Source organism: Octopus bimaculoides, chromosome 18 (genome assembly GCF_046866305.1).
Source record: "Octopus bimaculoides isolate indiv1 chromosome 18, ASM4686630v1, whole genome shotgun sequence".
Taxonomy (NCBI): Eukaryota; Metazoa; Mollusca; class Cephalopoda; order Octopoda; family Octopodidae; genus Octopus; species Octopus bimaculoides.
The window spans coordinates 37,254,739-37,267,434 of record NC_142945.1 but is presented as its reverse complement, the minus strand read 5'-3'; the positions used below and the strand labels follow the sequence as shown (position 1 = coordinate 37,267,434).

Below are 12,696 nucleotides of genomic sequence, written 5' to 3'. Positions count from 1 at the left end.
CATGAAATATGGGTTTCTCTACACAGAAATTAATTTTCATAGAACAAAAGGTTGACCTCTGTCCCTTAGTTTACAGCGAATTGCCAATAACTGCTATATTAAAGCGATGTAAATTTTGATAGAATAATCTTGACAGATAAATTAAGCCATTTTAATCAAAGTTAGATAATGAAAAGATTGAAAATATATCTCTCCAATTAATTACAACTGGCTTTTCATTTTAAAATTACAATTCTTCTGCAAAGTTTGTTAATCTATGCTAGCATTTTCCACAACTACGCTACACAATTTCAGTTAGTAGTAAAATATAAAATTGTTCCAAATGTTTAATTAAGAAGCTCGCATTGCAACCACGTAGTTTCGAATTCAGTACCATTGCACGAGTCTTAGGCTTATCAATACCGTCTGAATGAATTTGGTTGGCAGAAACTGTGTGGAAGCCCGTCTTGTAACCTCTTAAACATACTGACAAACATTAGTGGGCATCCGACCTTTCTAAAGATTGTCGTATGCATGACTTTTATCACCATTCAGTTGTGGGGCTCTGGTTCGAATGTTTTAGTGTCTTGATGAGTGCTAGCTACCTCTGAACCAGTATCGTTCCCATGTCTACTCTTATCCAAAGTAGTAGAACCTGTCAGGTCCCAACTGTTGATTGATTAGCTTATGTATTGGCAATCCCTCTCAGAGCAGCAATGCAAAAATACCCTTAGTTAGTGGCAGGGAGTGCAATATAGCACTTGTGAGAGAGGGAGCCTTAGTTGTCACAGTATCCTTCTAAGAGAGACACATTCTGATGTTAAACCTGTGGTTTCATATGATAACTGCTCATCTCACCTCTGCTTGTCACTAGGTAATGATTACAGAGACTCAGAAAGTTCATCACTATAATTAAGTGATGTACAAATGGGTTTTTTATTGTTGGCCCCATTTGTTCCATTATCCTATGGCAATGGAAGAGTGGCAACGAGTACAGACGTAACCAGTCGAAAGTGCACTGTCATTTATAACTTTCGTTCGTTATCTATGCTTCAATCCATGCAGATCCGCTACGGGATTGAGTCGTCATCTGGACGGAAAGTTATAAATGCCATTGGCATCGAGGAAGTAAAAGGAGACGGCAATCATCTAGGAACCTGGAGCAATCACCACATGTTATGTGTGTGTGCGCGCGCGCGTGTGTGAGTGTGTGTATACCACATGCACGCCAAAATATAGCAACCATATATAACGCAATACAAGAATAGACGTAGATATCTAGAAATATATGGCTCAATCTACTGTTTTCCCTAAATGTTATGAATTACGTAGAAAATGATTTTTAAAGATCATATAATTACGTAAAGCATGGGGCTTTGTGCCTATAGTAGAAAGGATTATATAAAGCATAATGTTGCCAGTGACCAGGTGGCAGTTTCGTGCGACTAAAATCTTGACATCATATTGCAACCAGTTTTCTGTTTCTGAATGGCTAACATGCGATTTTCACGCTGCAATCGTCATGAATATATTGCTTATAAATTATTAAATGTTACAACATCGATGAATTAAAAAGCAATCAAATTTTAAATTGTTAATTTCCTTCACTTCTGTTTCATGCTAGGTGAGTTTCATATACTAGGATAGAGATACGATGGGTTACGATATACTGGGATAGAGATACGGTGGGTTCGGCGTTTAAGATAGTGAGCTGACAGAATCGTTAGCATGTCGGACAAAATGCTTAACAGGGTTTCGTCCCTGTTTATGTTCAGAGTCCGAGTTCCGCCGAGGTCGACTTTACCTCTTTTCCTTTTAGAGTCGATAAAATAAATACCGGTTGAACACTTGAGTCAATGTAATTGACTTAATTACTCTCCCGAAATCGCTGGCCTTGTGCCAAAATTTGAAACCATTATTAGTTAGGTGTTTCAGGCGGCGAGTTAGCAGAATCGTTAACACGCTGCTCAGCTTTTCGTCCGTCTGAGTTCAAAATTCTGCCGAGGTTGACTTGACCGTTCATTTTTTCGGAGTTGATAAAATAAATACTAGTAATCGACTAGACCCATCCTCTAAAATTTCAGGTCTTGAACCTATGGTAAAAAACTGATGCATCTAAGATCGCGAGGTGGCAGTAAATTTAGAACACCAGACAAAATACTCAGCGACATTACATCCGTTTTCACGTTCCGAGTTCAAATTCCGCCGAGGTCGACTTTGCTTTTCATCGTTTTGGGGTCGATAAAATATTGTAAGAGTTGAAGAATTGGATCGATGTAATCGACAAGCCTCCGCTCCAACAATTTCGAGCCTTGTATCTTTAACAGAAAGAATTATTGGTCCAGCGTTTACGGGTGGATTAGCAGAGTTGTTACACTCCAGACAAAAAATGACTTGCAGTGTTCCTCCAAACTCTTTACGTTCTGTATTGAAATACCGCCAAGATCAAATTGCTTTTCATTCTCTAAGGGTCAATAAAATAAAGTACCAGTCAAGTATTAGATCGATGGCCTCGACTAACCCCTCCTCCCATCGATATTATTTGTCTCGTGTCTAAATGAGACTCATTTATTATGCGCTTAAGGGCGTTAGAGCGTCGAAGAAAATGTCTCTCGCTATATCTTGTAGCTCTTTGTGATTTAATTCGACAGTCAAGATAATTCAATTAAAATTTACTTCTAAATAATATATTTGTTATTGTCAATTCGTTGTAAACCAAAGAATGGACGTTGAATTTTTCCCCCCAAAATGTAATTCTGTGAATAAAAGACATAGTTGATGGAAATTATGATCTGGAAACCATATTTGCATTTTTATCGCTTTGAATAAATAACGGCACCAAGTATCTAGCAGCCTTCTATAACGTTAACAGAAATGAAAAAATTCTATAAAAATGGATACGCATATATAAACATATACATATATACATAAATACACACACACACACACACACACACACACACACACACACACACACACACACTCACACCCACACACATATATATATACATACATCTATGTATCTATCTGTAGACAGACAGACAGACAGACAGATAGATAGATAGATAGATAGATAGATAGATAGATAGATAGATAGATAGATAGATATAGATACGCATATGTACACACACATGTACACACACACACACACACACACACAAACATATGTATATATATGTAGTAAATCCCCCAAAATGAAGAACAAACACACAAAGAAAAACAAGAACGCGAGGACGTGGTACATGTAAAGTATTAGCAGACGCTCAGGGAAGGAAAGAAAGGTGGTTTTTCGTTTCGAGCAAAACACTTCTTTGCTCAGCGTTAAATGGTACCTGCGGACCTTGGTTTCTGTGTTATTTTACTTCATTAGTACAGGATAACCGTTGGCTCTAAAGATGGCAGCGCTTGGTCGTGTTCGAGGTATATACTTTTAAATCGACACACAGTTACTGATCTTGTAAAGAGGAAAACGTTTAGTTTTAAATCTCTGAGCGAGTAGTAACAGTACTAAAGAGTAAAACCTATTTGCCAACGTAAATAGGCAGTCCTGGTTAGTACGATGCTGCTATCTTTTTTAGCCCCTTTTCCCAGTTTACGTTGGCAAATAGATTTTACTCTCTCTCTCTTTCTCCCTTTATATATATATATCGGGGTCGATAAAATAGATAAAGCTAAGTTCCAATCTAGTACAGGTGCAGATGATATTGACTAACTTTTGCCCCTCAAAATTGTTCTCCTACTTAAATTTAAAAAAACAGTTTGCTAGGCGGTGAATTGAGACAATCGTTAGAGCATCAGACAAAATGTCATGCGGTATTTATTCCATTTGTTAGTGTCCTGGGTTCGACCCGATCGTGGTCAACTTTTGCCTTTCAGCCCTCCGAGTTCTATAAATTAAGCTACTAGTCAAGTACCGGATACGATATATTCAACTAACCTACAACAATCTCAGCCTTTGTAAGTATGTTAATTGATGCTCCGTTGGTCTTTGCTCCATACTTGTAGAAGTTTGTGATGCCAGATGCAGGTATGAATCTCTGAGCATAAATATCACCTGGTTCAACAGCTAAAGCTGTTTAAACATGTAATGGCTTAAATAACGAGTCGAGCTTCAGTAGAATACCTCGCTGGTGCTGATTATAGATAATGAGTTCCCTTAAGGCTCTAGTATATTAATGATATTGTTGAACACAAGTTCCCGCTAACAAGACGCTATGTAAATGATGTTATCAAGGGAATCCCGTCTGCGTTTCCTAGTCAAGTGTTCGTAATCTTCATCATTCTCATTATCTACCCTGCCACCTACGAGAAATACATCAGCTAATTTTTCTCTGTTTACACTTGATGTCTAGGGTCAACTGCTGTGTCTTTTAGTCAAGTTCTGATGGCGGTCTCTGAAGTCTATGATGAAAATCACTAGCCTCGGGTAATCTAATATCATATTACTCCACCGCATTGTACAGTAGTTTTTCCAAAATTTATAGAAGGCAAGTTTTCAATGCTTTCAATGAAACTGCAAAGCTGAATTTTGAAAACTGGAGATTGTAATTCTTGTTGTTACTAAAAAAGGAAATATTTTTTCCTCACTAGTCTTCCTTAGGAACATCCTGTTCCCTGCTACGAACTTCGTCCTTATATATATGTACATAATACATTCATAGATAGAAATGTATGTATGTATGTATGTATGTATATGTGTATGTAAGTATACATACATATATATGCACGTATGTATGTATTCATATATATATATATATATATATATATATATATATATATATATATATATATATATATATATATATATATATACTCATATACATATATATATATGTATGCATGTATCTATGTGTGTAGGCATGTACGTATATGTACCTATATGTACGCTGATACACACCTATATACGTACGTTTTCTATACATACATACATATCTTTCAATCTATCTACTGTCTATATACCTATCGAAATAAATACTTATATGTGTGTGTATGTGTTTGTGTATATGTGTATGTGCGTGCATGTTTTGTGTGGTGGTGGGGGGTGCATGCGTGTGTGCGTATGTATGTATGTAATTATTTCAGTCACTGGACAGCTGCCATACTGATTCTTTACCATGGAAAGTTTAATCGAACAAGTCGACCTCAGTACTTATTTCTAAGTCTTGTCCATATTTTATCCGCCTCCTTTGACGAACTGCTAACTTGCAGGGATGTTAATAAATCAACACTTCTTATCAAGCTCAGACAGAAGTCTCCTTGTTTAAGTTGGTGAATGCTGCCATAATCCTTGCCTTCAGCACATCTTTGGTGTTACAAGGATTTTTATTGATCTTTCATTCAACTGCGTCCCACACATAATAATCAAGTGGGTTGCAGTCTGGGGAGTTAGGCGGCCAGATGTTAGGGCTTATGTGGCCGCAGAAATTGCCTGATAGCCATGACTGAGTTCTCCTGCTTGTGTGCCATGAGGCAGAGTCCTGTTGTCACACATAGTGTCTTCCAGCAGCCACTCTCCAAGGCAGCAATACCTACACTCCAGGCACTTGATGTACGCGTCCATGTTGAGTTTGAGGCTGTATGGGAAGGTGAATTGTAGCATAGCTTCGCAATCAGTAGTGATCACTCCAAACACTATGATGTTGACTGGAGGTTTGACTTTTATCACTCTCGGTACATGCACTGTCCTCAGATTGACACACAAACACTCTGAAATGTTCAGATTGGATCTTCCGGCGCGAATGCCAAGCAGAACAGCATGTCATTTCCAAATTTCTGGCAGAGCGAATTGCGTCATTCTTTTACTCTTTTACTCTTTGACTTGTTTCAGTCTTTTGACTGCGGCTATGCTGGAGCACCGCCTTTAGTCGAGCAAATCGATCCCAGGACTTTTTGCTTCGGAGCCTAGTACTTATTCTATCGGTCTCTTTTGCAGAACCGCTAAGTTACGAGGACGTAATCGCACCGCCATCGGTTGTCAAGCGATGTTGGGGGGACAAACACATACACACAAACATATACACATACATACATATATAGATATATAAGAACAAATAAATCTCCCTCAATACCGCCAAATTCCACTCAGTGGCCACATAGACTCTTGCGCCAGAAACAAAAACCCTAAATTCCTTATATTCCCTTTCTATCAATGTAAAGACAGAATCTTCACACAAGAAAGAATCAACAAGGAGAATCGTTTCATAGAGAAATTCAAACCATTTCTTAACACACACCCCTCAGTGACCTTATTTCTCTAGGAACAGACATAAACTTCCTGTTGAAAAAGAGTTCATAACTCCAACTAAAAAGATTTGTCTCCCCTTAAAACACACTTCCTATTTTGACACCACACTTCCTGCTTAACACAAACTTTTAGCCCCTTTTCTCTTTTTTTTAAAAACCTAACACAACTCTCCATTTTCATGCATCTTTATTTTTCCAACCATTATATACATGAATTACCATTGAACTTTAAAAGCTCAAAGACAATATAATGTATTGGTATATTTATTTTTTTATCTATTATTTTTTTTATATATTATATTCTTCATATTTTACTTCTCCGTAAAAAGCAGTTTCATTCTCCCTCTTCTTGAAAATTTGCTATGCAATGAAAGCCGGTTAGAAATCTTTATTAAAATATGCTTCCAGTTTAGCATTCTGCCTTAATATTATTTTTAATTTTCCTATTATTTCTCCACGTGCGGTTAACACAACCCCACTATTTACTGACTTGTATATATATATATATATATATATATATATATATATATATATACGTATATACGACGGGCTTCTTTCAGTTTTCGTCTACCAAATCTACTCACAAGGCTTTCGTCGGCCCGAGCCTATAGTAGAAGACACTTGCCCAAGGTGCCACGCAGTAGGAATGAACCCGGAACCACACAGCCACTCCCACGCCTATACTTACCACACAGCCACTCATGCGCCTATGTGCTGTTTTTCTCACAGACGGTGCCGAACTGACTCTACCATACTGTGTAGTCCACAAAATCAAAAACAAACAATGAACATGAACATGCGTGAAATTAAAACTATAAAATGGTGACAATTTATCAATGGCACACAGTGAAAAAATATATCTATATGATCTTCGAACGGCAGCAAGCAACGGACTCTGAAGAAGCTTCACCGACTAGTAACACCAAGATATACACATAACAGTGTGCAGCGGTTGCAGCCGAAGCGTGTGTAGGTGCAAGGGAAGAATGCTGCAATAATAGCATAATGAAATATGGATGTGTAAATCTCCGTTCTTCTGGTCTTTATTAATTGCATTATTTTCTCTACGGAAACTCTGCAGTCCCTAAAAGTAAATAGTAACCGAGTCTAGCAAATTATCACTAACTCGAGTAATTCGAAAATTTGGTGTAGCTAGCCGACATTGAGAACCGATCTTAGAGTTAAAACATTAACCGCCGATGTTATAATATATATATTTATATATATGCATGAGTATTTATATATATATATATATATATATATATATATATATATATATATATATATATATATATATATATATATGTAAATTTGATGACGTGGGAACAAGTACGTAATACGGCGTTAATCAGTGAAGCGTGAAAATGAATTAATGGCGGCAATATTAAGAAAAGCAATTTAAATTGTCTACTATTTCTGGCAGGTTTGACGTAGAATGTCCCTTTCTCTTAGAGTCAGTGACTTGAACGAAAACGTGAATAGAAAGTGGAAGGAAATGAAAATTGAAATTAATAAAATCAATTTTGAATAAATTTGTAGAATTCAATAGCGATATTTTTTAATAAACGATATGAGTGCTCAATGCAGCAGACAGCAACATATGAACACATATCCGGTACTTTCTATTTTTTCTGTTTGCAAGCTTTAGATATATATATATATATATATATATATATATATATATATATATATATATATATATATATGAACAAATATGTGTGTATGTATGTGCGTGAAAGAGAGAGAGAGAGAGAGAGAGAGAGAGAGAGAGAGAGAGAGAGAGAAGAGAGAGAGAGAGAGAGAGAAAGAGAGAGAGAGAGAGAGAGAAAGAGAGAGAAAGAGACAAACAAGGGAAGTGAGAAAAAGCATTTTTTTAAAATATCAATACTGCATTTAAGGGTTAATAAAACGTTTCATAAATACTCAAGATTTTATCATTAGCTACGTGTGAGTGTGTGTACCTGTAGATACATGCATACATACTTAATACCATGCGTGTATATATACTGAGGAAGAGCGGGAAAGAGACAGAGATAGATGAATATGTATGCATGTATGTATGTATGTAAGTATTATGTCTCTCTCTCTATATATATACATATATATATATGTATCTCTCTCTCTCTCTCTCTCTCTCTATATATATATATATATATATGTATCTCTCTCTCTCTCTCTATATATATATATATATATATATATATATATATATATATATATATATATAAAAGATAATAAGGGTGAAAAATCTACAGAAGGCTTTTGTTACATGGTTAAAGTATATATTTAAATTATGTCAGAAAAATGTTAGAAAATGTTAGAAAAATGTTAGAAAATCTTTTTGGTATATAAACATTGTATTTTGAGAAATAAAAATAGGTTGCTCTGAAGTAGAGAGCAATGCCCATATGTGTTAGAAAGATCGATTGACCTCTTCCGTCCTTGTCAAGGGGAGTGCTAACCGTCTCTCCATATATATATATATATCAAAATATCATCAAAAGAATGAGTTATAATACTATTGCTCATATAAAAAACAATCTAGCATACCTCCATCATCAGCTGTACCGCGGATATCTTTATGGTTTCGACACCTGAGTAGTACCATTCAGTCCGGTGGAGTCAACATCACTAAAATAAGTGTTGTTTGGGAACAATCATATCAAAAAATCCCCCATAACTTCCAAACACGTTTACCCTGTGTCCAATAGTATCGGTAAATAAATTCAATAAGTAAATATATAACTAACTCCTAAGTATGTAACAAAACAGCGAGCTAACCTGTATGTCATACAAAAATATTCCCTATAGTCTTCCATAGTATAATATAAAAGTGGAGGCTTAATAACCACATTCATTCAATCCAAATATTGACAGGATTAAACACTAACTTTAAATTAAACTACAATAAAGAAACACATAAATCTATGTATATCTGTATCGGTATTAATAGTAAACCTACATTAACTAAATTATATACTAAATAGCGACCAATCTTTAAGTCCATACAAATAATAATCCCACCAATCTTCCATAGTTACTACTAAAATAAAAATGTGAAAACTTTATATTCAGTTTTCTCCAAAACAAAACACGATTCAATTTAATTTAACGAATATTATAATAATTATGAGTGAAATACATTATTTCATAATTCAAAAGTTAGTAATAAAAACACTATATACTCATTTATGTATATTATCCTTACAAGCTTTAATGTAAAAATAATCAGTAATTAATAGAAACATTAAAATTTCTAATAAAAGTATACTTGTAATTATCTATTATTATAAAACTTTGATACAATTAGAGCTAAATTAAAACTTTTTAAAAGATAATAAAACTACAAAGTATTAACACATACATGTTTTTTTCAGACCACGCGGTTCTATCACCACTTGAACTTAAAATACTATCTTAACTATTGATGATGTGGTGCGTAATTACTACTACCTCAATTGTCTCAAACAATATTGGTGACGTAGTAAGCAAATAACTTGGATCGTAAACATTCCAAATCTTTACAAATATTTGCTAAGTTAAAGATTAGATAATACCGCATATTTATTTAAAATGTCAAGTCTTCCACCTAAAAATCAAATAGAAGTTTTAACCAATTTACCATATTTATTGCCTTGTTTTACTAAATGTCTTAACAGTTTATTTATTCTGTCCAAAAATTTATTAGCATTATTAATAATAGTACCATACCTGACAATTCGCCCTGCAAAAACACCATAAACAATAAAAGAAGAAATTCCACTACTGAACCATGGCATTGAAGCCACTTGGAAAACAAAATCTTCTGTTTTATTATAAATGTTAGTACATATTTCATTATTATCCTTAATTACTAAATACAAACATATATATATATATATATATATATATATATATATATATATATATATATAATTCTTTGAAACGCTTAGTTTAGAATAGGGGTGGCCTATGAAGGAAATATTCTCTATGTGGCTTGTTTGTTTTCTGTGCTCTGCTTATGTTCTGTTTTTCATTTTGTCTACGTGTTTTTGGTGACGTCCTGTACCCAGATATGCATCTATATATACATGTAGATGTAGGTATGTACATACATGTACGTATATATGCAAATACTCACATATTATTTGAATTATATATATATATATATATATATATATATATATATATATATATATATATATCGTCACTAGTTTATATGTCCGAAAAAGAAGCACACTCTTAGAGCAGTAATATATTTTTTTCTTGGGGGTGGGGGGGGGGCTGATCAGAAATTTTATTGTCTCTAAATTGCCAGGCTTTTACAGTTCAGGGTTGGACAAGCTACCGCTGAAATGGCAAAAGTGTATTGACAATATGGGTGCATACTTTGATGAATAAAACTATTCCTTGTATTTATAAAAAATTAGCAAACTTTATTTTCTTGTCCACAAATTTCATACTTCACGATCTAATATCTGCATATATATGTGTGTATGTTTTTTTTATCAATGTGTGTAGGCATGTACGCATTTATGTATGTGTTACTCGGACTTTCGTGACTTCAATTCCTCTGCATTAAGTATATCTTTGTTGGTATGCGTTCGTTATTTTTTGTGGATTCTTCTTCTACAGCTTTCATTTGGGAAAGAGAATATGAATGTTCTTCTGAATAGCACTCTACCACTTGTTCTGTGTGTCTGTGTAGACATTCGCTTCTAGCTCTATGTCCATTGTACAATTATTTGGGATTTTATTGTAAACGGCTTAATGTATCATGTTTCCTGTTTCAACGTTCATGTATAAATCTGAAGTCATTGTATTGCTAGAAATTTATTTTTGCTGTTCAGAATGTATTTTACTAGAGTCTTTTTTATTATATCTTCCATGAATGCCTGGATGTTCGTCGGTATGTCCGTTCCGACAAGTGTTTTATATCGAACTTTTTTCTTGTTTCATATTTTCCATGCCTTTTGAACAGGTACTGACAGGTTCTAGATATTCTTAATCACATCATAAGAATGATATGATTAAGCGTGTTGCCGCCTCTTTAGAGTAGACAGGGCCTTCATGACTTGTCGTAGACATTGCCACCGGAATTTTAATGTTCATCATTGGATACATATCACCAGTCAGAGGTTTGTTTTTGTTTGTGCACAATGTATGCTGTCTGTATGTTAATTTTAGTCGTGTGCTGTGACATAAGTACTGCTTTCATCCTAAATTGTTCTATTTCTGTTGGTAATTTTGAATAGATCTATTGTCTACAAGAAATGTTCTTTGTTGTAAATGGATACAGAATGACAGAAGAATGTCAAGTGCCGTGCTACTATAACCAATATAACACAAAAGGTCATATATTCCACAATTTTCACGTTCGAAATCGATATTAAAAACGACATCGATCATTAGTGTCATGTTATCGGGTTCAAATGCTATTGGCTTGTCGTTGATAACATTTTTAATTTCAGTTGTCATTGTGCGATTATTATTAGTAGTAAGGCCGCGAGTTGGCAGAATCGTTACTACACCGGACATAAAATGCTTAGTGGCATTTTATTCCTGATCTTTACATTCTGAGCTTAAATCTCACCGAGGTCAGCATTACCTTTCATCCTTACAGGGTCGATAAAATGAAGTACCCATTTAAATACTAGGGTCTACGCATTCGACTAGTTTCTCTCCTCAAAATCGTTGACCTTCGCCAAAATCTAAAACAATTGCTATAACTGTTAGTGTATCACGTCATGTAATGCATCTTCTGTCTGTTTCACGGGGTTTTTGATAATCTGTTTGTCTATTCCATAGTTAGGAACTACTAAGGAAAACAGTGGATAACATACTTATGTTCTACTATACAGAATTATACACGCACACACACATGCATTCACTGATAGAGGATTAATCCCTAAACAGAGAACATCATCAATCGATGTTTCATTACAGAACAGCGGACACCACTAAGTCATGTTTCTAAAATAAATTTACATGGATACGGCCATCATCAAAGAAACGTGAATATTTTACGACGCTTTCCGATAGCAAGATTGTAAATTTTATTGTACTTGAGACTAACAATTATTATAGTTTTACAATTTATTTAAAGTGAAATAAGTATAAAAATTACCCTTAAGAAAAAGATAATTTTTGCTTTCACTCGTTTGGCGTACACATTCATGTAACCCTTTCACGCCATTTAAGGGCTAAGGATGAAAGCAATACTCGCAGCACCGTGCTATGGTAGAACATATATACACAGCATACAACAGTCACAAGTAAAAGCTAACAATTAATTGATAAATTTAATTAATAGCTTGTTTACACGATTACAAGCTTATAATATCTATGTAATGGATAAGAAGAGTTTAATATTAGTGTTATGTAGAATATAATTAGCAATTTTTTATGGTTTGGTGCAATGCATTTCCTGTTGTATTTTTGAGGTGCTTGATACTCTAGTTAATACTGTATACGATGACCCAAAAGATGTCAGGC

At 34.6% G+C, this 12,696-nt stretch overlaps 1 non-coding gene across 1 annotated transcript; it reads right to left on the bottom strand.

Annotated features, from left to right (window-relative positions):
- Positions 1–8,589: 8,589 nt before the first annotated feature.
- LOC128249962 (U6atac minor spliceosomal RNA) lies at positions 8,590–8,706 on the bottom strand. The gene has a single exon (XR_008266110.1). It is a non-coding gene; the product is annotated as a U6atac minor spliceosomal RNA (small nuclear RNA).
- Positions 8,707–12,696: the final 3,990 nt, after the last annotated feature.